The sequence below is a fragment of the Saimiri boliviensis genome, chromosome 19 (assembly GCF_048565385.1).
Source record: "Saimiri boliviensis isolate mSaiBol1 chromosome 19, mSaiBol1.pri, whole genome shotgun sequence".
NCBI classification, from domain to species: Eukaryota; Metazoa; Chordata; class Mammalia; order Primates; family Cebidae; genus Saimiri; species Saimiri boliviensis.
Genome location: NC_133467.1, coordinates 17,990,934 through 18,014,012, shown reverse-complemented (window position 1 = coordinate 18,014,012; position 23,079 = coordinate 17,990,934). Strand labels below are relative to the sequence as shown.

The 23,079-nt window shown below is 38.5% G+C and overlaps 1 protein-coding gene and 1 pseudogene across 1 annotated transcript in view; one reads left to right on the top strand and one right to left on the bottom strand.

Moving 5' to 3' along the window:
* The window catches only part of PAPPA2 (pappalysin 2), a 578,240-nt gene that overhangs the window by 25,350 nt on the left and 529,811 nt on the right, over positions 1-23,079 (top strand). The window contains exon 2 of the mRNA XM_074389559.1: positions 6,188-6,290. The gene's annotated coding sequence lies outside the window, so the exon portion shown is untranslated. The remainder of the gene's footprint in view (positions 1-6,187; positions 6,291-23,079) is intronic.
* Positions 2,573-3,263, bottom strand: LOC101050193 (large ribosomal subunit protein eL13 pseudogene; annotated as a pseudogene).

The window sequence follows — 23,079 nt, the reverse complement described above, 5'->3', positions numbered from 1 at the left end:
TAGATGAATGGAAAAGATTACTTTTTAGAATAGAACAAAGAACCAGAAATGGAAACCCTTTGAAGAGGACCTATTTGTTCTTCACAATTTTTTTTTTAAGGCAGGAATAGGTGGCCAGATCAAGAGAAAGATAGCCAATTGGTTAACATCTAGTTACTTGGATAGTTCTTTATTGTAGGATTAAAACAGAAGGAACTTCATTATCACGCTGATTAAAGATTAAAACTGGCCTGTTTGGGAAATTAGGCTATCTCTCTTTCCTGATTTCTCTGACAGCAGTAATAGCAACTCTGTTTCAGTTCGGTGATCATTGACTTCATTGTGATAGTTTACTCTAGTGTGTTGGGACCTAGTATTATAAGAGTTTCGTCCAGAGCAATAGCCTCCTGTAATTTTTGTTTTTCAGTGCTCATTAGTGCTATCCAACAAATTTTGATTTATTATTATGTAGATTCAAATATTTATTAATTTCTCTTATGATTTCTTCTTTGACTAGTTACTAGAAGTTTGTTAATTTCCAAATATTTGAGGCTTTTAAAAATCTTTAATTGTTATTAATATATAATTTAATTTTGGCTTTTAAAGAATATACTCTGGAGAATTTCAAACTTTTATAATATATTGGGACTTGTTTTATGTTCCAGCATAAGGTCCATCTTGGCAAATGGTCTGTGTGCACCACAAATAATGTGAATTCTGCAGTGGTGGGGTAAATTGTTCTATAAAGTTTAGTTAGGTTAGGGTGGTTGATAATTTTTTAAAAGTCTTCTACATCCTTTTTATCTAATTATTAAAAGGGAAATTAATATCCCCATTTCTTTTTATTTTTATATTTGTTTATTTTGTCAGACAGTGTCTCACACTGTCACCCAGACTGGAGTGCAGTGGCATGATCATAACTTACTGCAGTCTCATCCTTCTGGCTTCATGTGATCCTACTGTCTCAGTCTCACAAGTAGCTAAAACTACAGGCGTGTGCCACCGTATTTGCCTAATTTTTTTAGTTTTTATTTTTGTAGAGACAGAGTCTTCCTATGTTACTCAGGCTGGTCCTGAATTCCCAGCCTTGCCCCACCTGTGTACAGGAGTGCAGTCTGTCCTCTCACCCCCCACCAACTGCCATTGCAGACAGAGCCTTGGTGGGCACAGAGCCAGCCAGCCCTGCCCCCACCAGTACCCCACCCTTGTGTTAACACTATGAGAGAACATCAGATCCTCTGCCACATTGAGCAATCACCCTGTTTGCAGGGCACATAGAAGGCTACCAGACTTGCTCTTGCCAGCACCCTGCACCTGAGTCAACACCACCACCAGTGCAGCTGCACACACAGTGGCCAGCAGGGCCACCCCACTGACTCCTCCAGCTGTGTTGCTTCTGCCACTGTGGTGAACACCTGCAGGAAGGCAGACACCCTGGCACCCACTAGCACTCTGCTGCAGCTGCTGTACCCCCCACCCACCACCACTCAGCACAGTGGATTCCTATCCTCAAGGAGCCGGAGAACAAAGTTGGGAACCAATATAAGACCCCCAGAATAGAGCATGCAGTCCAGAAGTTGGAAGCTGAGCATTGGCCTTCTAAAATTTCCTAGAAATAAAGGCAGTTAGCTGAATCTACCTTATATCACAATCAAACCCCCAAGATCATCAAATAAGATAAAAGGAAAAAATATGCAAAAATCAGCAACCTCAAAGATTGAAGGTAGATAGACCCACCGTCAAGAAGAGAAAGAATCAGTGTAAGAACCCTGAAAACTCAAAGAGCCAGAGTGCCTTCTTTCCTACAAACAACTGTATTACTTCTCCAGGAAGGGTTCTGAACTGGACTGAGATGGCAGAAATGACAAAAACAGAATTCAAAATATGGATAGGAACAAAGATCATGGAGTTACAGGAGTACATTGAAACCCAATCCAAGTGATATGGTTTGGATTTGAGTCCCCACCCAAATCTCATGTCAAATTGTAATCCCCAATGTTGTAGGAGGGTCCTGATGGGAGGTGATTAGATTATGGGGGTGGATTTCTCCCATTCTGTTCTCATTATAGTGCATTCTCATAAGATCTGGTTGTTTAAAAGTGTATAGCATCAGGCCAGGCGCGGTGGCTCAAGCCTGTAATCCCAGCACTTTGGGAGGCCGAGGCAGGTGGATCACGAGGTCAAGAGATCGAGACCATCCTGGTCAACATGGTGAAACCCCGTCTCTACTAAAAATACTAAAAGTTAGCTGGGCATGGTGGCGTGTGCCTGTAATCCCAGCTACTCAGGAGGCTGAGGCAGGAGAATTGCCTGAACCCAGGAGGCGGAGGTTGCGGTGAGCCGAGATTACACCATTGCACTCCAGCCTGGGCAACAGGAGCGAAACTCCATCTCAAAAAATAAAAAAAATAATTAAAAAAAATGTATAGCATCTCCCCCTTTCTCTCTTTTTTTTTTTCTCTCTGGCTATGTAAAATGTGCCTGCTTCCCGTTCACCTTCTGCTGTGATTGGGAGTTTCCTGAGGCCTTCCCAGCCATGCTTCTTGTACAGTTTGTGGAATCATGAGTGAATTAAATCTCTTTTCCTTATAAGTTACTCAGTCTCTGGTATTTCCCTGCCCCCCAGCATTACTGTTAATTTATTACTAGAGGACTTTAATTTTTTCTTTTCAACATCCTATTCTCCAGCTTCCTTGGCTCTTGTTGCCATTATGCCAAAGAGCTGGGGATTGACACAGGCCATGAGGTGAAGGCTTTGAAATTCTTCTCCTCCTCAGTAATGACTTGAGCTTTCTCCTGCTTATAGACATTCCAGAAGGGCATGACTAGTTCTGTCAGTTGGGTGGCCAATTGGAGTTCTTCAGCAGGACTGTCTCCCTTTTTGGAGGCCAACAGCTTCTTGAGGAAGAGGATGAGTTTGGAATGGTACTCTTTCAGTTGCTGCACATCGGCCTTCAGGGAGTCAGCGGACGTGTTCCACCTCCTTCAATTCACAGAGATGCCAATGGTCCAGGCCACCTTCTTGTGAATGCCTGCCACCTTGAGCTCCTCCAAGCTGAAGTGAAGCTGGTGCACACCTTGCTGTGTTACTGTCCTGTGTGGGACTACATAATGGGCTGGATGGGTCCTAATGCAGGGTATGGAGCAATGAGGCATGCTTTTGCTTGCTGGGCCTTGCATCTGCAAATCTTCCAGAATAGCTGGTTGAACCATCTGACCACATGCCACTGCCAGTCCTTCTGGAAGTGGGGCTTCAAGATCATACCATTATGGCTGGGTGCCATGGCTGCCTGCAGCCCTCCTGTGCAGGAAAAAAGCCGAACAGAAGGCCAGTCTGAAGTATTTCTTTATAGCAGTATGAGAATGGATGAGTACATAAAACAAGTGAAAAATCATTATAAACAGTGCAGGAGCTGACACACAAGATAGGCAGTATAGAAAATAATGTAACCAACCTGATAGAGCTGATAACACAATATAAGAATTTTATAATGCAATCACGTATATTAATAGCAGAATAGACAAAGTGGAGACAAGAACCTCAGAACTTGAAGACTGGCCTTCTGAAGTAAGAAAGTCAGACAGAATAAAGAAAAAAGAATGAAAAGGAACCAAAAAAGCCTCTGAGAAATACGAGATTATGTAAAGAGACCATATCTATGACTCATTGGTGTCCCTGAAAAAATGGGGAGAATGGAACCAGCTTGGAAAACATATTTTAGGATATCATTTATGAGAACTTCCCCAGCCTAGCTAGAGAAGTCAACATTCAAATTCAGGAAATGCAGAGAACCTCTTAAAGATATTTTGCAAAAGACCATTCCCAAGACACAGAAGCATCAGATTCTCCAAGGTCAAAATGAAAGAAAAAAATGTTAAAAGACTAGAGAAAAAGGTCGGGCCACCTACAAAGGGAAGCCCATCAGACTAACAGCAGGCCTCTCTGCAGAAAGGTCCCTACTAACCAGAAGAGATAGGGGACAAATATTCAATATTATTTAAAAAAGAAATTCCCACCAATAATTTCATATCTGGTCAAACTAAGCTCCATAAGCAAAGAAGAAATAAGATCCTTTTTAGACAAACAAATGCTTTTTTTTTTTTTTTTTTTTTTTTTTTTTGAGACGGAGTTTTGCCCTTGTTACCCAGGCTGGAGTGCAATGGTGCGATCTCGGCTCACCGCAACCTCCGCCTCCTGGGTTCAGGCAATTCTCCTGCCTCAGCCTCCTGAGTAGCTGGGATTACAGGCACGTGCCACCATGCCCAGCTAATTTTTTGCACTTTTAGTAGAGACGGGGTTTCACCATGTTGACCAGGATGGTCTCGATCTCTCGACCTCGTGATCCACCTGCCTCGGCCTCCCAAAGTGCTGGGATTACAGGCTTGAGCCACCGCGCCCGGCAACAAACAAATGCTAAGGAAATTTGTTACCACCAGACCTGCCTTTCAAGAGATCTTGAAAGGAGCACTAAATATCAAAAGGAAAAACTGGTACCAGAATACTATTTAAGGTGGTCACATAAAAATGAGACTTCCTGCTCCTTATTGGACCCCATAATTCTGAACTTAAGCCTTGTGCATGGGCATATGGAATCCTGCATCTCTTGGTTGACCACTATCCTGGGTTCCTTAAGAGACAGATTGGAGTCAATGGCAATGGCTAAAGAGGGGTATCCTCAGTGACTATAGGGCACCTGAACCCAAATAACCCACCCCTGATACTTGGTGCCCCATCTCAGCAGCTGGAGAAGGCACACCAGGACTGTGCCCAAGACCAGGTACTCTGCAACTGTGGCCCCTATATTTTCAATATTCTTAAGGAGAAGACATTCCAATCAATAATTTCATATCTGGTCAAACTAAGCTTCATAAGCAAAGGAGAAATAAAATTGTTTTCAGAAAAGCAAATGCTGAGGGAATTTGTCACTGCCAGACTTGCCTTATAAGAGCTCCTGAAGGAAGCACTAAATATGGAATGGAAAGACCATTACTAGAGACTACAGAACAAAAACACACTTAAGTACACGGAGCATTGATAGTATAAAGCAACCACACAAACAGGTCTGCATAATAACCAACTAATATCATGATGACAGGATGATGATTACCAATACTAGCCTTGAATGTAAATGGGCTAAATAACCCAATTAAAAGGCACAGAGTGGCAAGCTAGATAAAGAACCAAGAACAAATGATATGCTGTCTTCAAGAGACCCATCTCGCATACAGTGACACACATTGGCTCAAAATAAAAGAATGGAGAAAAATCTACCAAGCAGATGGAAAACAGAAAAAAGGAGTTGCAATCTTAATTTCAGACAAAACAGACATAAACCAACTAAGATCAAAAGAGACAAAGAAGGGCATTACATAATGGTAAAGAGTTCAAAAAGAAGACTTGACTGTATTTGTGCACCCAACACAGGAGCACCAAGATTCATAAAGCAAATACTTAGAGAACCTCAAAGACACTTATATTCCCATGCAATAATAGTGGGAGACTTCAAAACTCCACTGACAGTATTAGACACATCATCAAAACAGAAAATTAACAACTATATTTAGGACCTGAACTCAGAACTGGATCAAATGGACCTGACAGACATATACAGAGCTTTCCACACCAAAACAATAGAATATATTTCCTTCTAATTACCACATGGCACATACTCTAAAATTGACCAGACATGATGAGAACACATGGAATATAGAGGAGAATAATAGCCAGTTGGGCCTGTCAGAGGGTAGAGGGTGGGAAGAGGTAGAATATAAGGAAAAATAATTAATGGGTACCAGGCTTAATACTTGGAGGATGAAATAATCTGTATAAAAAACCCTAGGGCACAAGTTTGCCTATGTAACAAACCTGCATATGTACCCTTCAACTTAAAATACATTTTTTTAAAAAATGGTAAAAATTTTTAAAAAGAAGATTAAAAAATGAATGTTACTTTAGTATTCTAGTATAATTACTCTATTGGTTTTTAGCTATACTACATTGCATTAGTTTTTAGGGTTGCTATCAGTATTACCCTATATATACCAATCACTATTTCACATTTATAAACATACGTATGTCCATTATAATATATGGACACTCTGGTTGATATATTGTAGAGAGCCTGAATTAGATTCTTTTTCTGTAAATAAGGTTGAATTTTGTTCTGGCAGTAAGTTGAACTAATGAAAGATCCTTTGTTCTTGTTAGGTTTCAGTCTTCAGCTTAGTCCTAGAGTGTAACATATACTCTGGAGCATGGCTCTTACTGAAGAACTTGGCCTTTCTGAAGTTTCAGCGGTGTTCCCAAGATGGTAAGTGATGTCTCTCAACTCTGGCTGAGCCGGGACTTCAATGTATGATCATAATTTAGCTCCCAACTCTGTGGCGGGCAATTCCTGCTAGATCAATCAGTCTTGTCCTGTGCTTGAGCTAACTAGCCCATGTCCCTGTCACCCTGTTGAATCCCAGATATATATTTGTGTTTTTTTTCATATGCAGCCCCTTCTTCTCAGGTCCCCTGCTTCACAAATTCCACCTATTCCAGAAGTCTCTCTCACTCTTACCTCTGCTGCTTCAGCTCAACAAGGTTGCTGTTCTACCTGGCCTTTGCTTCCATCCTCTGTGAAAAAAAAAATGTCCCTGACAAAATCTGAGATGATGGAGAGGCTCACTTTGAGTGTTTCTATTTTCTCAATGTTCAGTCATGTGCTGACTGCTGTTCAGTGCCTGAACAAAATTGCCTCACATGGTTTGTTAATTTTTATGTTGTATTTGATACTCCGGTGTTGACAAAAGTCTAATAGCCATTGTTCTGCCATGGCTAGAAGCAGAAATTTCTTTGTGATATTTTAGAACTATAATAGACTAACTGTAATGTGGTATTCTGGATTGGATCCTAAAACATTAAAAGGGCATTAATTGGAAAACTGATAAAATCCAAATAAAGTTTGCAAGTTTACTTAATAGAAATGTACCAATGTTAATCTTTTGGTTTCAAAAAAGGTACCATGGTTATGTAGGATATTAACAATAGGAGAAACTGAGTGAAGGGTGTACAATGAACTATATACTGTTTCTGCAAATCTAAAATTATTTCTAAATAAATCACATTCAAAATGTAATATTGTGTACTATAGATGTTTATAATAATAACTGACACTTACCTAGCATTTACAATGTCAAGCATTGTTTTAAATTCTTTCATGTGTTGACTCACTCCTCCTCACCAGAAAAACAACCCTACACGGTAGGTGCTACAAACATCTCCATTTTATAGATGAGAAAACTGTAGCACAGAGAGGTTAAGGTAGTAAGTGGTAGAACTGGAATCTGAATTTAGGCAATCTGGCGCCATGATCCAGGCTTTTAAACTACCGTGCAATACTTCCTCATTTTATCAGCTGAAAGTGCTTCTCTGTGATACGTAAATACAGGTAGGAACAACTATAGCTCAATAAATGCTGATGTATGTTTAAGGACTCAGGCCAAAAATACCAAAGGGAGGCACCTGTATCATACTTTCCTTTCCAATACCAGGCATTACCTAAGTCATCAATACATTTAGTCCCCTTTACCAAATGTCTTACTTCATTTTTTGCTGCTGTAAAAGAATACCTGAGACTGGGTAACTTACACATAATATAAGTTTATCGTCCCAGTGGAAGGTCTTCACTTGGCAGTACACACATGGAACTGCCATCTCCTATGATAACAATGCCTTCTTCTGAAATACCTCCTTCAGGACCTGCCTGAGGCTGTTTAACAGTTAACTTTTTAAACATACGTAGGTTCTGGAGGCTGGGAAGTCTGAGATTGAGGGGAAGTATCTTGTGAGGGTCTTCTTGCTATGTCATAATATGGCCAAGGCATCACATGGAGAGAGAGCCTGTGCAAGAGGGAAGGGGCTGAACTCATCCTTTGTAAGGATGCCACAACCACCATAATGAATCCACTCACATACCACAGAATTAACTTACTTATGAGGACAAAGCCCTTATGACCTAATCACCTCTTAAAGGCCCTACCTCTCAACACTGTTGCATTGGGAATTCAGTTTCCAACATATGACCTTTGTTGGACACATTCAAACCGTAACACTAATGGATAAGAGTAGAAAAGGAAGAGGGGAAATAAACGCTAAGTATTTATTCTCAAGTAAGCTGAGTTAACTGAGAAATTATTGTTTCTTTTTTCAGAGTGATGGATGCCCTCAAAAATATGCATTCAAGTTATTTCTGCTACTAAGATAGAGTGAGCACTTTTAAGCTAGTTGAGCTGTTTTATAGAAAATAGAGTTATATTTTTGTACATGAGTCATCATGTATAAATTTCAAACTGGCTGCAAATGCAAATCATGTTATGTCACATTCTCACTGAAAACTATTTAGTGGCTTCCCATTCCCTTAGGTAAAGTCCCAACTCATTCTACAGCATAAAGGGCCTTCTTATTAGCGTCCCAGTATCATCTATTTCTCTTTTGCTATCTTTGTTCCAATCATTTATTTTTAAGATTTTCATGTGAAGTTTTTTACCGGCTTTGTATCCATTTCTTTTTCTGCCTTTTTGAGACAGAGTCTCACTCTGTCACCCAGGCTGGTATGCAGTGGCACAAACTCAGCTCACTGTAACCTCCACCTCCCCTGTTCAAGCGATTCTCCTGCCTCAGCAGGAGTAGCTGGGATTACAGGCACCCATTACCACGCCCAGCTAATTTAAAAAATATTTTTAGTAGAGCCATGGTTTCACTATGTTGGCCAGGCTGGTTTAGAACTCCTTACTTCAAGTGATCTGCCTGCCTTGGCCTCCCAAAGTGCTAGGATTACAGATGTGAGCCACCATGCCTGGTCATTTGCAATTTCTTAAAAGAAATCTCCCCTCTCCAGTAGGGTCCTAGTGAGGAAGGAGAGGGGATGTGGTACTGTATAAGTCTGCTTACGATGAGGAAGAAATTGTGTATGGTGTGTGTGTAATAAGCTTATGTTTTAGAACAGTTTTAGATTTACAGAAAAATTGTGAAGATAATACAGGCAGATACTCTATACAGTCGTGCGTTGCTTAAAGATGAAGATATGTTCTGAGAAATGTATTGTTAGGCAATTTCATTATCGTATGAACATCATAGGCACAGGGTATACTTACAGAAACCTAGATGCTGTAGCCCACTGCACACCTAGGCTGTATGGTATAGTCTATTTCTCTTAGGCTACAAATCTATATAGCAGGTCATTGTACCAAATACTGCAGGCAATTGTAACACTATAGTATTTATGGTTTTTAGATATTAAACATACCTAAATATAGAGAAGATACAGTGAAAATATGCGATTTGGGAAGCAAAGGTGAGAGACTTTCTTGAGTCTAGGAGTTCAAGACCAGCCTGTATACCATAAGGAGACACCATCTCTAAAACAAAAACAAAAATGATAATAATTATAATAAAAGATAAAAGATGGTATACTTGTACAGAGCATGCATCACAAAGGGAGCTTTCAGGAGTGGAAGTTGCTCTGGGTGAGTCAGTGAGTGAGTGATCCTTGAATGTGAAGAACTAGACGATTACTACATACCACCATAGACTGAACACTAAACGCTTAGGCTACATTAAATTTATTTTAAAAATTTTATTTCAACAATAAATTAAACTTAGCTTATTGCAACTTTTTAACTTTTTGTAATAAAATTTAGGTAAAAACACAAATACCTTGTGCAATTGTACAGAAACATTTTCTTTATCTCCTTATAAGCATTTTAATATTAAATTTTTTTCACTCTTTAAATTCTTTGTTAAAAATTAAGATACAAACTCACACATTAGCCTATGCCTGCACAGGGTCAGGATCATCAATATCACTGTCTTTCATGTCACATCTTGTCCACTGGAAAGTGTTAAGGGGCAGTAACATGCATAGAGTTATCATCTGCTGTGATGACAGTGTCTTCTTCTGAAATACCTCCTGAACAAACTGCCTGAGGCTGTTTTACAGTTTACTTGTTTTTAAAATAAAAGTAGAATGTGTACACTCTAAAATAATGATAAAGGCCAGGTGCAGTGGCTCATGCCTGTAATCCCAGCACTTTGGGAGATCAAGGCTAGAGGATCACTTGAGCTCAGGAGTTTGAGACCAGGCCTGGCAACATAGTGAGACCCTATCTCTACAATTTTTTTTTTTTTTTATAACAGGATGTGGTGACTCCTGCCTGTGGTCTCAGCTACTTGCTTGAATCTGGTAGGCTGAAGTGCAGTGAGCTGTGCTTGCACCACTGTACCCAAGCCTGGGTGACAGAATGAGACCTTTTCTCAAATAAATAAAAAAATAAGATAAAATAAAATAATGATTAAAAAGTATAGTATGGTGAATACATAAATCAGTTACAGTCATTTATTATCATTATCATTATCAGATGTTACATATTGTATATAATTGTAAGTGCAATACTTTTATAAAACTGGTAGTAAAGTAGATTTGTTTACACCAACATCCCTACAAACACATGGGGAATGCCTTACACTGAATTACAATGGCTATAGCATCACTAGACAATTGGAATTTTTCAGCTCTATTGTAATACAGAACCACTGTTGTACATAAGGCCCATCATGGACTGTAATGTTATGTAATTCATGAATGTAATGACAGTATTCCACATCTAGCTTCCCCTGTTATTAACATCTTAATTACTATCTGTCTTGGTCCACTTTGTGTTGCCATAAATGAACACCTGGGACTGAGTAATTTATTTAAGAAAAGAGGTTAATTTGGCTAACGGTTCTGCAGGCTTTATAAGAAGCATGGTCTGTTTCTGGTGAGAGCCTCAGACTGTTTTCATTCATGGTGGATGGCAAAGGGGAGCTAGTGTATGCGGAGATCACATAGTGAGAGAGAGAGGCAAGCGAGAGAAGGAGAAGGTGCCAGCTTTTTTTTTTTTTTTTTTTTGAGACGGAGTTTCGCTCTTGTTACCCAGGCTGGAGTGCAATGGCGCGATCTCGGCTCACCGCAACCTCCGCCTCCTGGATTCAGGCAATTCTCCTGTCTCAGCCTCCTGAGTAGCTGGGATTACAGGCATGCGCCACCATGCCCAGCTAACTTTTTGTATTTTTAGTAGAGACGGGGTTTCACCTTGTTGACCAGGATGGTCTTGATCTCTTGACCTCGTGATCCACCCGCCTCGGCCCCCCAAAGTGCTGGGATTACAGGCTTGAGCCACCGCGCCCGGCGGTGCCAGCTTTTTAAAAAATTTAATTTATTTATGTTTTATTTTTTCATTTTTTGAGATGGAGTCTTGCTCTGTCGCCAGGCTGGAGTGCAGTGGCGCAATCTTGGCTCACTGCAACATCTGCCTCCTGGGTTCAAGTGATTCTTCCGCCTCAGCCTCCCGAATAGCTGGGACTACAGGCGCATGCCACCACACCCAGCTAATTTTTGTATTTTTAGTAGGGACGGGGTTTCATCATGGTGAGAATGGTCTCGATCTCTTGACCTCCTGATCTGCCCGCCCCGGCCTCCCAAAGTACTGGGATTACAGGAGTGAGTTACCATGTCCAACTGATAATTTTTTCTTTTCTTTTGTCTTTCTTTTTTTTTTTTTGAGAACCTCACCAACTTCATAGACACCTATAATTTTAAGTATCTTTTGTAGTTATTACTTAAAAAATTAAGGAATTTCCCATTTATTCTGAATTTGTTGAGAGTTTAAAAAATTGTAAACGGGTATTGGATGTGGTCAAGTGTTTTCTCTGGATCAAATGCTGAAGTTACATTAATTTTCTTCTTTAGCTATTGAGGTCATAGATTACATTTTTTTATTTTTATTTTTCAATAATGAGCCAGCCTTGCCTACCTGTAATAAGTCTCATTGGTTGTAGTATATAATTCTTTATATACACTATTGAATTCAATTTCCTAATATTTTGTTGAGATTTTTGTGTGTTAATGAGAGATATGTGTGTGTAATTTTCCTTTCTTGTAATGTCTTTGTTTGGTTTCGATATTAGGGTAATATTGGCCTTAAAGAATGAGCTAGAAAGTTTCCTCCAGTTGTATTTTCCAGAAGAGATTGTAGATAATTGGATGATCACCTGATCATCCTGACTCTTTTTTTTTTTTTGTACTTTATGTTCCGGGATACATGTGCAGATCATGCAGGATTGTTGCATAGGTACATACATGGCAAGGTGGTTTCTCACTTTCATTCCCCCATCACCTATATCTGGTATTTCTCTCCACATTATCCCTCCCCATCCTCCCCACTCCCTGCTGTCCCTCCCCTAGTTCCCCAGCTGACCACAGTGTGTGATGCTCCCCTCCCTGTGTCCATGTGTTCTCATTGTTCAACATCCACCTATGATTGAGAACATGCAGTATTTGGTTTTCTGTTCTTGTGTCAGTTTGCTGAGAACGATGGTTTCCAGGTTCATCCATGTCCCTATGAAGGAAACGAACTCATCATTTTTTATGGCTGCATGGTATTCCATGGTGTATATGTGCCACATTTTCTTTATCCATTCTATCATTGTTGGACATTTGGGTTGGCTCCAAGTCTTTGCTATTGCAAACAGTGCCACAATGAACATACATGTGCATGTGTCTTTATAATAGAACAATTTATAATTCTTTGGATATATACCCAGTAATGGGATTGCTGGGTCAAATGGAATTTCTATTTCTAAATCCTTGAGGAATTGCCACACCGTCTTTCACAATGGTTGCACAATTTACATCTCACCAACAGTGTAAAAGTGTTCCTATTTCTCCATATCCTCTCCAGCATCTGTTGTCTCCAGAGTTTTTAATGATCACCATTCTAACTGGTGTGGGATGGTATCTCAGTGTGATTTTGATTTGCATTTCTCTAATGACCAGTGATGATGAGCATTTTTTCATGTTTGTTGGCCGCATGTATGTCTTCTTTTGAAAAGTGTCTGTTCATATCCTTTACCCACTTTTGAATGGATTTGTTTGTTTTTTTTTCTTATAAATCTGTTTTAGTTCTTAGTAGATTTTGGGCATTAGTCCTTTGTCAGATGGGTAGATTGCAAAAATTTTTTCCCATTCATTTAGTTGCCAGTTTGCTCTAGTGATTGTTTCTCTTGCTATACAGAAGCTCTGGAGTTTAATTAGATCCCATTTATCTATTTTGGCTTTTGTTGCCATTGCTTTTGGTGTTTTAGCCATGAAGTCCTTGCCTATGCCATGTCCTGAATGGTTTTGCCTAGGTTTTCTTCTAGGGTTTTTATGGTGTTAGGTCTTAAGTTTAGATCTTTAATCCATTTGGAGTTAATTTTAATGTAGAGTGTCAGAAAGGGGTCCAGTTTCTGCTTTCTTCACATGGCTAGCCAGTTTTCCCAACACCATTTATTAAACAGGGAATCCTTTACCCATTGCTTGTTTTTGTCAGGTTTGTTAAAATCAGGTGATTGTAGATGTGTGGTTTTGTTTCTGAGGCCTCTGTTCTGTTCCTTTGGTCTATGTCTCTGTTTCGGTACCAGTACCATGACATTTTGATTACTGTAGCCTTGTGGTATAGTTTGAAGTCAGGCTGCATGAGGCCTCCAGCTTTGTTCTTTTTGCTTAGGATTGTTTTGGCTATGTGGGCTCTCTTTTGGTTCCATATGAAGTTTGAAGTGGTTTTTTCCAGTTCTATGAAGAAGGTCGTTGGTAGCTTGATGGGGATAGTGTTGAATCTATAAATTACTTTAGGCAGTATGGCCATTTTCACGATATTGAGTCTTTCCAATCATGAGCATGGAATGTTTTTCTATCTGTTTGTGTCCTCTTTTATTTCCTTGAACAGTGGTTTGTAGTTCTCCCTGAAGATGTCCTTTACATCCTTTGTAAGTTGTATTCCTAGATACATTATTCTCTTTGTAGCAATTGTGAATGGGAGTTCCATTTTGATTTGGCTTTTTGTCTGTTATTGGTGTATAGAAATGCTTGTGATTTCTGCACGTTGATTTAGTATCCTGAGACTTTGCTGAAGTTGCTTATCGCTTTCAGGAGATTTTGGGCTGAGATGATGGGGTCTTCTAGGTATACAGTCATGATGTCTGCAAATAGAGTCAATTTGACTTCTTCTTTTCCTAATTGAATACCTTTTATTTCTTTTTCTTGCCTGATTGCTCTGGCTAGAACTTCCAATACTATATTGAGTAGGAGTGGTAAGAGAGAGCATCCTTGTCTTGTGCCAGATTTCAAAGGGAATGCTTCCAGTTTTTGCCCATTCAGTATGATATTGGCTGTGGGTTCGTCGTGAATAGCTTTTATTATTTGGTGACATATTCCATTGCTACCTAGTTTATTGAGAGTTTTTAGCATAAAGGGCTGTTGAATTTTGTCAAAGGCCTTCTCTGCATCTATTGAGATAATTATTTGTTTTTTGTCTTTGGTTCTGTTTATGTGATGGTTTACGTTTATAGACTTGCACAGGTTGAACCAGCCTTGCTTCCCTGGGATGAAACCTGCTTGATCACAATGAATAAGCTTTTTGATTTGCTGTAGGATTCAATTTGCCAGTATTTTTGCATTGATGTTCATCATTGATATTGGCCTGAAGTTTTCTTTTTGAATAACTTCCCAGTTTTGGTATCAGGATGATGTTGGTCTCATAAAATGAGTTGGGGAGAATTCCCTCTTTTTGTATTATTTGGAATAGTTTCAGAAGGTATGGTACCATCTCCTCGTTGTACTTCTGGTAGAATTGAACTGAAAACCCATGTGGACCTGGACTTTTTTGATTGGTAGGCTATTAATTGCTGCCTCAACTTCAGCCCTTGTTATTGGTCTATTCGGGGTTTTAACTTCTTCCTGGTTTAGTCTTGGGAGAGTGCAAGTGTCCAGGAATTTGTCCATTTCTTCCACATTTACTTTTTTGTGTGCATAGAGTTGTTTGTAGTCATCTCGGATGGTAGTTTGTATTTCTATGGAATCTGTGGTGATCTCCCCCATTATCAGTTTTTATTTCATCTATTTGATTCTTTCTCTCTCTTTATTAAATTAGTCTGGCTAGTGGTCTATTTTGTTGATCTTTTCAAAGAAGCAGCTCCTGGATTTGTTGATTTTTTTGAAGGATTTTTGTGTCTCTATCTCTTTCAGTTCTGCTCTGATCTTAGTTATTTCTTGTCATCTGCTAGCTTTCGAATTTCTTTGATCTTGCTCCTCTAATTCTTTCAATTTTGATGATAGGGTGTCGATTTTAGATCTTTCCTTACTCCTCATGTGGGCATTTATTGCTATGAATTTCCCTGTAGACACTGCTTTATATGTGTCTCAGAGAATCTGGTGTGTTTTGTTTTCGTTCACATCTTTATTTCTGCCTTCACTTCACTGTTTATCCAGTCTACATTCAGGAGCCAGTTGTTCATTTTCCATGAAGTGGTGTGGTTTTGAGTTAGTTTCTTAATCCTGAGTTCTAATTTGATTGCACTGTGGTCTGAGAGACTGTTTGTTATAATTTCCATTCTTTTGTATTTGCTAGGGAGTGATTTACTTCCAATTTTGTGATTGATTTTAGAGTAAGTGTGATGTGGTGCTGAGAAGAATGTATATTCTGTGGATTTGGGGTTGAGAGTTCTGTAAATGTCTATTAAGTTCACTTGGTTTATATCTGCATTCAAGTCCTGGATTTCCTTGTTCATTTTCTGTCTCGTTGATCTGTCTAATACTGACAATAGAGTGTTAAAGTCTTCCAGTATTATTGTGCGGGAGTCTAAGTCTCTTTGTAGGTCATTCAGGACTTGCTTTATGTATCTGGGTGCTCCTGTTCACAAAAAATTGTAAAGCCATAAAGAAATAAAAATGGAATAAAACTGCTCTAATTTATTTGTCTGTCTTTCTCTTTTTCTCTCTCTCTTTTTTTTTTCCTCTCTCTTTCTTCTTTCTTTCAATGGAGACTTGCCCTGTCACCAGGCTACAGTGCAGTGACCTCATGTCGGCTCACTGCAACCTCCACCTCCTGGTTTCAAGCGATTCTCCTGCCTCAACCTCCTAAGTAGCTATGACTACAGGCATGTGCTACCACACTCAGCTAATTTTTGTATTTTTAGCAGAGACGGGGTTTCATCATGTCAGCCAGGATGGTCTCAATCTCTTGACCTCATGATTCACCTGCCTCAGCCTCCCAAACTGCTGGAATTACAGGCATGAGCCACCATGTCAACTTTTCATTGATATGCATTTCTTTAGTTCCTTTCCTAGCAAACAGATACTAAATGCAGTTTCTTCTCATTCATAAAATATTTACAAATTTTGTCCTTATACTAGGTCATTAAAATCTTAAATAAATCCAAAGTATCAAAAACAATACAGAACACATTCTTTGATTATAAAGGGACATTATTTACAAGAGTGGGTGCTAACAAGATTCAACTGAATGGGAATGAAATCAATTTTCTTTATATCCTCCAAGTGAAAAAGCTGGACTCAGATGAAAAATGCATAGTTTTACATTCATTATCAAACAAAAAATAATTAAAATAAAAGAAATTAATATCAAATTCAGATGTTGAATTAACATCTAAACAAAAAGAACAAAGACAAAAGTACTAATTAACAAAGTAGAAAAATAGAATAAATATATAACCTAAGAACTAGTTCCTTGAAAATAAACTTTATTAAGAAGAATAGCTACTTGTTTAACCTGTCGAGAAAGAAGGGAGGAAATGTAAATATACAAAACTCAGGATGAAGAAGGATAAACAATAGAGGTGGAAAAAATAAAAGAAATAAGCAAATACTTTGCAACTCCTAATACGTTTGAAAAATGTGAAATGGCTTTGAAATTTATATACTAAGCTTTAGGTTTTATAAAATATTTAGTATCTTTATTTTCTATAAATTATTTCAATATTTTCATGAACACAGATTCCAGGGAAGAATGGACATAAACTTGTTAATTAAGAGTATCTCACTCTTTTCAATGTAAAGAGTCTCTTTTCTTTAAAACTATCTGTTTTGGGTAAATGCTCAGTCTGTATAATTTTCTGACATCTTTTCCTTCCCAAGATAGTGCCTGGATATAGTTGACCAAAGAAATTCTGCATTGTTTCATGAGGGGAACCAAAAGGCTCAGATGTGACAGGTTCCTTGTACCTTACCCTAACTCTTCAGTGTCCTGTACTATCAAGCTCTGCTTCTGGTGAAACTCCTGGTCTATGTTCTCAGTCTGGGGATTACTGGTTAAGGAGGTTAGCCAGCTTCCATGTGAGTAGCCTTTTCCTCAGCCTTTGCTGGTGCTTCTGGCCTTTTAAGATGGGGCTGAGCCTTTCAAATGACTCCTGTCTTGGGCCATGTTCTCAACTATGTTTTCTGCTCTGTCTCTTCTGTAGTGATGCATTGACAATCTTGCTAATCAACTATCTATCTTCTGCATTTTTACCCAGGACACATAGGAACTTCTATATCCTATACAAGCTGAGCACCATCTCTGGCTATCTATCTACTTGGCAAATCCCTTCTGTTGTTTCCACTCTGAAGAGGTTGTCTCATTTTTTTTTCAGGTGGGGTCTCACTCTGTTAACCAGAATGAAGTGGCATGACTGCGGGTCACTGCAGCCTTGACCTTCCAGGCTCAAGTTATCTTCCCACCTCAGACTCCTAAGTAGCTAGGCCTTTAGGCATGCACCACCAAATCTGGCTAATTTTATTTTAGTTTTTGTAGAGATGGAGTCTCTCTCTGTTACCAGGGCTGGTCTCACACTCCTGGTTCAAGAGATCCTCCCTCCTGGCCTCCCAAAGTGTTGGGATTACACATGTGAGTTACCATGTCTGGCTGATTGTCTCATTTTGATGTAGAAACATCTGAAATGATTTACCACATGAGTTTGAAAACATGTAAGCACTCCACTAAATCCAGAGGTTGCATTTTGGGAGAGGGAATAGGGAAAAGATAAATGAGATGTTTTAAACTGAAAGAGAAAATCTGAAATCAGAAGAGAATGAGCTACTTTAAATTGGCTGCTATGCCTTATCCCTGTCTTCCTTCATTGCTCACAGGAATGGGTACCCAGGAACAACATTGGATTTGTGATAGAAAACAAAAAAAACCTTGCATATTTTGCACATCTCAATGGTAGTTATTAAATTTTTGACCTCATTACACTTGAAATATTTTCAGATTACTTTCATCAATTGTGAATCTTATTGCCCAGAAGCTGTCTCCCTTTAGGGGGAGGGGAGGGCAGATTCCATCTAGAACAAAGGAGTCAATCAGCTTGCAGGTTAATAACTGACTTTTTTGGAGACTCTGGTAAAACACTAATATGATGGCAATAATTCATTATGTGTGAAAAGATGTTTCTGTTTTCTGAGACAGGGTCTTGGTCTGTCAAACAGGTTGCAGTATAGAGATGCCATCATGGTTCACTGCAATCTTGACTCCCTGGGCTCAATCGATTCTTCCACCTCAGCCTCCCAAGTAGCTGAGACTACAGGCACACGTCACCATGCCCAGCAAGTTTTTTGTATTTTTTTTGTAGAGATGAGGTTTTGCCATGTTGCCCAGGCTGTTCTCAAACTCCTGGGCTCAATCAATCCACCCACCTCGTTTTCCCTAAGTGCTGGAATTATTGGCCTGAGCCATTGCATCTGGCCAGTGAAAAGATATTTCTAAACAAACAAAACATGAACAAATAAAGCAAACAATTCTGTTTCTGTATTAAAAGCCAGGCTTAGAGCACTAAATAGGAGTTCTATTAAAAGTGGAGAAAACATAGAATATAAGGCTTGGAAGCATCCACAAGTTAAGAAGAGAAGAAAGGCTTCTGCATAGGAGATCTAGAGGGGAAAACAGGTTGGGTCAAAAGGTCACACGGTAGCATTCCTATGTATACTCCACTCAGGGCCAAATATTGAGGATCAGAAAAGGTGGTGGTACAATAGACAGGTATAGAAAAACCAGAGGCCGTCAGAGTTAGTGACCTGCTTCTTTAGGCATTCCCTGTGGATGAGACCCCTCTCCAATTTGACCCACATTCAGAAAGAGCCGCCCCTAACATGATGTAGGAGTAACAAAACAACATTGGAAGAAATATGGTCTCCATGAGTCTCTTGAGAAAATCAAGAATGTCCAGTGTACTCCATGTGGGGACACAGAATATAGCAGAGTACAGAACAGATGGGCCTGCTATGGGGCTGCTTCAGCAAAACACAAGTTGACTCTAAAGTAGAGGGTCCTGGATTGATGGTGTAATTCAAGAGCAAGATGGAGGATGTGAATAAGACTTAGAGCATCTGCAGCCTTAGAAAGAGCGAAGGTGTGGACACCAGACACTGATTGTACCAAGAAAAGAGACCAAGAAATTGATCACCTGTACATTTCAAAATTGGATGCCAGTAAGTTTCAGACGCTAACCCAAGATCACACACGTAGACTCAAGGCCTCCCTCATTTGTTTATGTTAAGTGAGGGAAATTCAAACTTTCCCTCTGAAGGTTAGTGTCTAAGTCTGTTAAAATTTATTGATGATAGACAGATTAGCAGGAATAAAAGGCATACACATTTATTTAATATGCATAAGCATGGGGGAATCACAGGGGAATGATTGCAGGATAGCCTAGTGAGGCACAGATGCTTATGTGCCCTGCTTCATAGGGGAAGGGGAAGATGGAACTATAGACAATTCCTTTGAGGAGTAGTAAATGATTATTAGGGAAAATGAATGGACCAGGAAGACAGAAATAATTGTAAATAATTATTTACAACTTGTAAATAATTCTGTTTGGAATTCAAATGGTCCTGAGGGGCAGGCATTATCTTGAGAAAAAGTCCATTCAGGTGTGGTTTTATTCCTTAGTCTTTTTTTCTGGGATAGGTAATGCAATAATGAAAAGCAGTTGGTATTCTCTTTGGCCAGTTAAATCATTTATGAAACTAATTTTTAATTGACACATAATAATTGTACATATTTTGAGGATACAGTGTGATTTTTGTTTTTTTGTGATCCTGCTTTGTTGCCCGTGCTGGAGTGCAGTGGTACTATTGTACTTACTGATTGTACATAGCTTATTTGTAATCGTGAACTCCTGGGCTCAAGGTGTCCTTCTGCCTCAGTTTCTTGAGTAGCTGGGACTTTAGATACATGCCAACATGCCTGGAATAATTTTTACATTTTTTGTAGAGAAGGGATCTCACTGTGTTGCTCAGGCTGGTCTTGAACTCCTGGCCTCCAGCAATCTTCTCACCTCAGTCTCCCAAATTGCCAGACAGGTATGAGCCACCACGCCTGGTCTGTGTAATATTATGATACATGTGTACAATGTATAATGACCAAATCAGGGTAATTAGCATTTCCATCTCCTTAAGAAATTATTATTTTTTTGTTTTGGAAACATTCAACATCCTATCTTCTACATACTTGAAAATATGCAGTAAGTTATTATTAACCATAAAGAGCTTAAAGAGCTGTAGAAAACTAGAACTTATTCTTCCTCTCTAGCTGTAATTTTGTATCTGTTAACCAACTTCTCCTTATTATTCTCTCTCTCCTTCCCTTCCTAGCCTCTAATAACCACTGTTCTATCCTTTGCTTCTAAGACGTTGACTTTTTAAGCTTCCACCTATGAGTTAGAATATAGGGTATTTATCTTTCTGTGCTTGACCTATTTCATTTAATATGATGCCCTCCAGTCTTATCCCTGTTGCTGTGAATGACAGAATTTCATTTTTTAATGGTTGAATAGTATTTCAGTGTGTACATATGCCACATTTTAAAAATCAATTCACCAATTGATAGACCCTTAGGTTGGTTCTATATCTTGGCCATTGTCAGTAGTGCTGCAGCAAACATGGGAATGCAGATATATTTTTGACATACTAATATCCTTTTTTTGGGATAAATACCCATTAATGGAATTCCTGGATTGTATGCTCATTCCATTTTTAGTTTTTTCAGCAGCCTTTATACTGTTTCTATAATGAATTTATTAATTTGCATTCCTACCAACAATATATAAGAGTTCATGGCCAGGCACGATGGCTAATCCCTGTAATCCCAGCACTTTGGGAGGCTGAAGGGGGAGGATTGCTTGAGCCCAGGAGTTTGAGACTGTCCCTTCTCTTCATCCTCACTAACATTTGTTATTGTTTTGTTGTTTTTGGTCATTTTGCTAATTGACATTCTAACTAAGGTGAGATGATACCTCACTGTGGTTTTGATTTGCATTTTTGTGATGATCAGTGTTGTTGAACATGTTTTTCACATAACCTGTTGGTCATTTATATGTGTTCTTTTGAGAAATGTCTATTCAGATTCTTTGCCCCCCTTTTAATGAGATGATTATTATTTTTTTAATGTTATTTGAGTTCCTTGTATATTTTATTAGTCTCTTGTTGGATAAATGATTTGCAAATATTTTATCCCATTTTACAGGTTGTCTATTCACTCTGTTGATTATGTCATTCACTGCATAGCAGCTTATTTTATATAATCCCAGTTGTCTATTTTTTCTTTTGCTGCCTGTGCTTTTTAGGTCTTATCCACAAAACTTTTGCCCAGAACAAATAACCTATAACATTTTCTCTATGTTTCTTCTAGTAAAAGGCATACAAATTTATTTAATATGCATAAGCATTGGGAAATCACAGGGAAATGATTACATAACCCAGTGAGGCACATATGCTCATATGCCCTTCTTCATATGGAAAGGGAAAGATGGAGATTCAGGTCTTAAATTTAATTCTTTAACTAAATTAGAAGTTTACACAGTAACCCAGTGAGGTACAGATGCTTAAATATGCTTCTTTATAGAGTAAGGGGGAGATGGAGTTTCAGGTCTAAAATTTAATTCTTTAATACATTTTGAGTTGATTTGTATATGATGAGAAATAAGAATCTAGTTTTAATCTTCTGCATATGAATGTCCAATTTTCCCAACACCATTTATTGAAGAAGATATCAGTTACCCAAAGTGTATTCTTGAAACCTTTCTTGAAAATCAGGTGGCTGTAAATACGTAAATTTATTTCTCAGTTCTCTCTTCTGTACCATTGGTCTATGTGACTGTGTTCCTTTCTTCTCCTCTGTTGTGGTTTGGTGGCTTTCTGTAGTGATAAGGTTTGATTTATTTCTCTTGTTCATATGTGTCTGCTATAGCAGTGAATTTTATATATTTGTGTCTTTTTATGATGATATTTACTGTTCTTTCACGTTCAGATGTAGGACTCCCTTAAGCACTGCTTGTGAGGCCAGTCTAGTGATGAATTCTCTCAGTATTTGTTGTCTGAGAGAGACTTTGTTTCTTTTTCATTTCTGAAAGATAGCTTGCTGGTTAAAGCATTCCTGGCTTAGTTTTTTGTTTTTAAAAGCACTTTGAATATATCAACTTATTTTCTCCTGGCCTGTAAGATTTCTGCTGTTAGTTTAATGAAAATCCTTTTACACATGACTTGACAATTTTCTTTTGCTCTTTTTTAGAATTCTCTTTTTGTCCTTCACTTTTGACAGTTTGACTATAGTGTGCTTCAGAGAGAGATTTTTTGGGTTGACTTTATTTGAGCTTCCTCAATCTGGATGTCCATATCTCTGTCAAGATTTAGTAAGTTTTCAGATATTATTTTATAAAATTGGTTTTCTATGTCCTTTGCTATATATTTTCCTTTTGAAATTACCTTAATGTGAATATTTGTTCTTTTAATGGTGTCTTATAAGTCCTGTAGACTTACAAAGATTTTATATTCTTTTTTTTTGTCTGCTTGGGTTATTATAAAAGGCCTGTATTTTGAAACTTTCTGAACCTGACTTCAAGTTCAGAAATTCTTTCTTATGCTTGATTTAGTCCAAGGTTGAAGCTCTTGATTATATGTTTTATTTCATTTATTGAATTCTTTGTTTCTGAGATTTCTATTTGCTTCTTTTTAAATGATATCTATTTCTGTTTAATTTCTCAGTCAGATTATGTATTTTTTTTATTTTGTTGTCTACCTGTATTTTTTTTGTATCTCATGAAGTGCCCTTAAGATCATTATTTTAAATTTCTTCTCAGACATGTATGAATATATGAAAATACATTCCCTTTTCTTTAGGATTGGTTCCTGGAGAGTCATTGTGCTCCTTTTAAGGTGTCATCTTTCCTTGCTTTTTTATGTTGTTTGTGTGTGTGTGTGTGTGTGT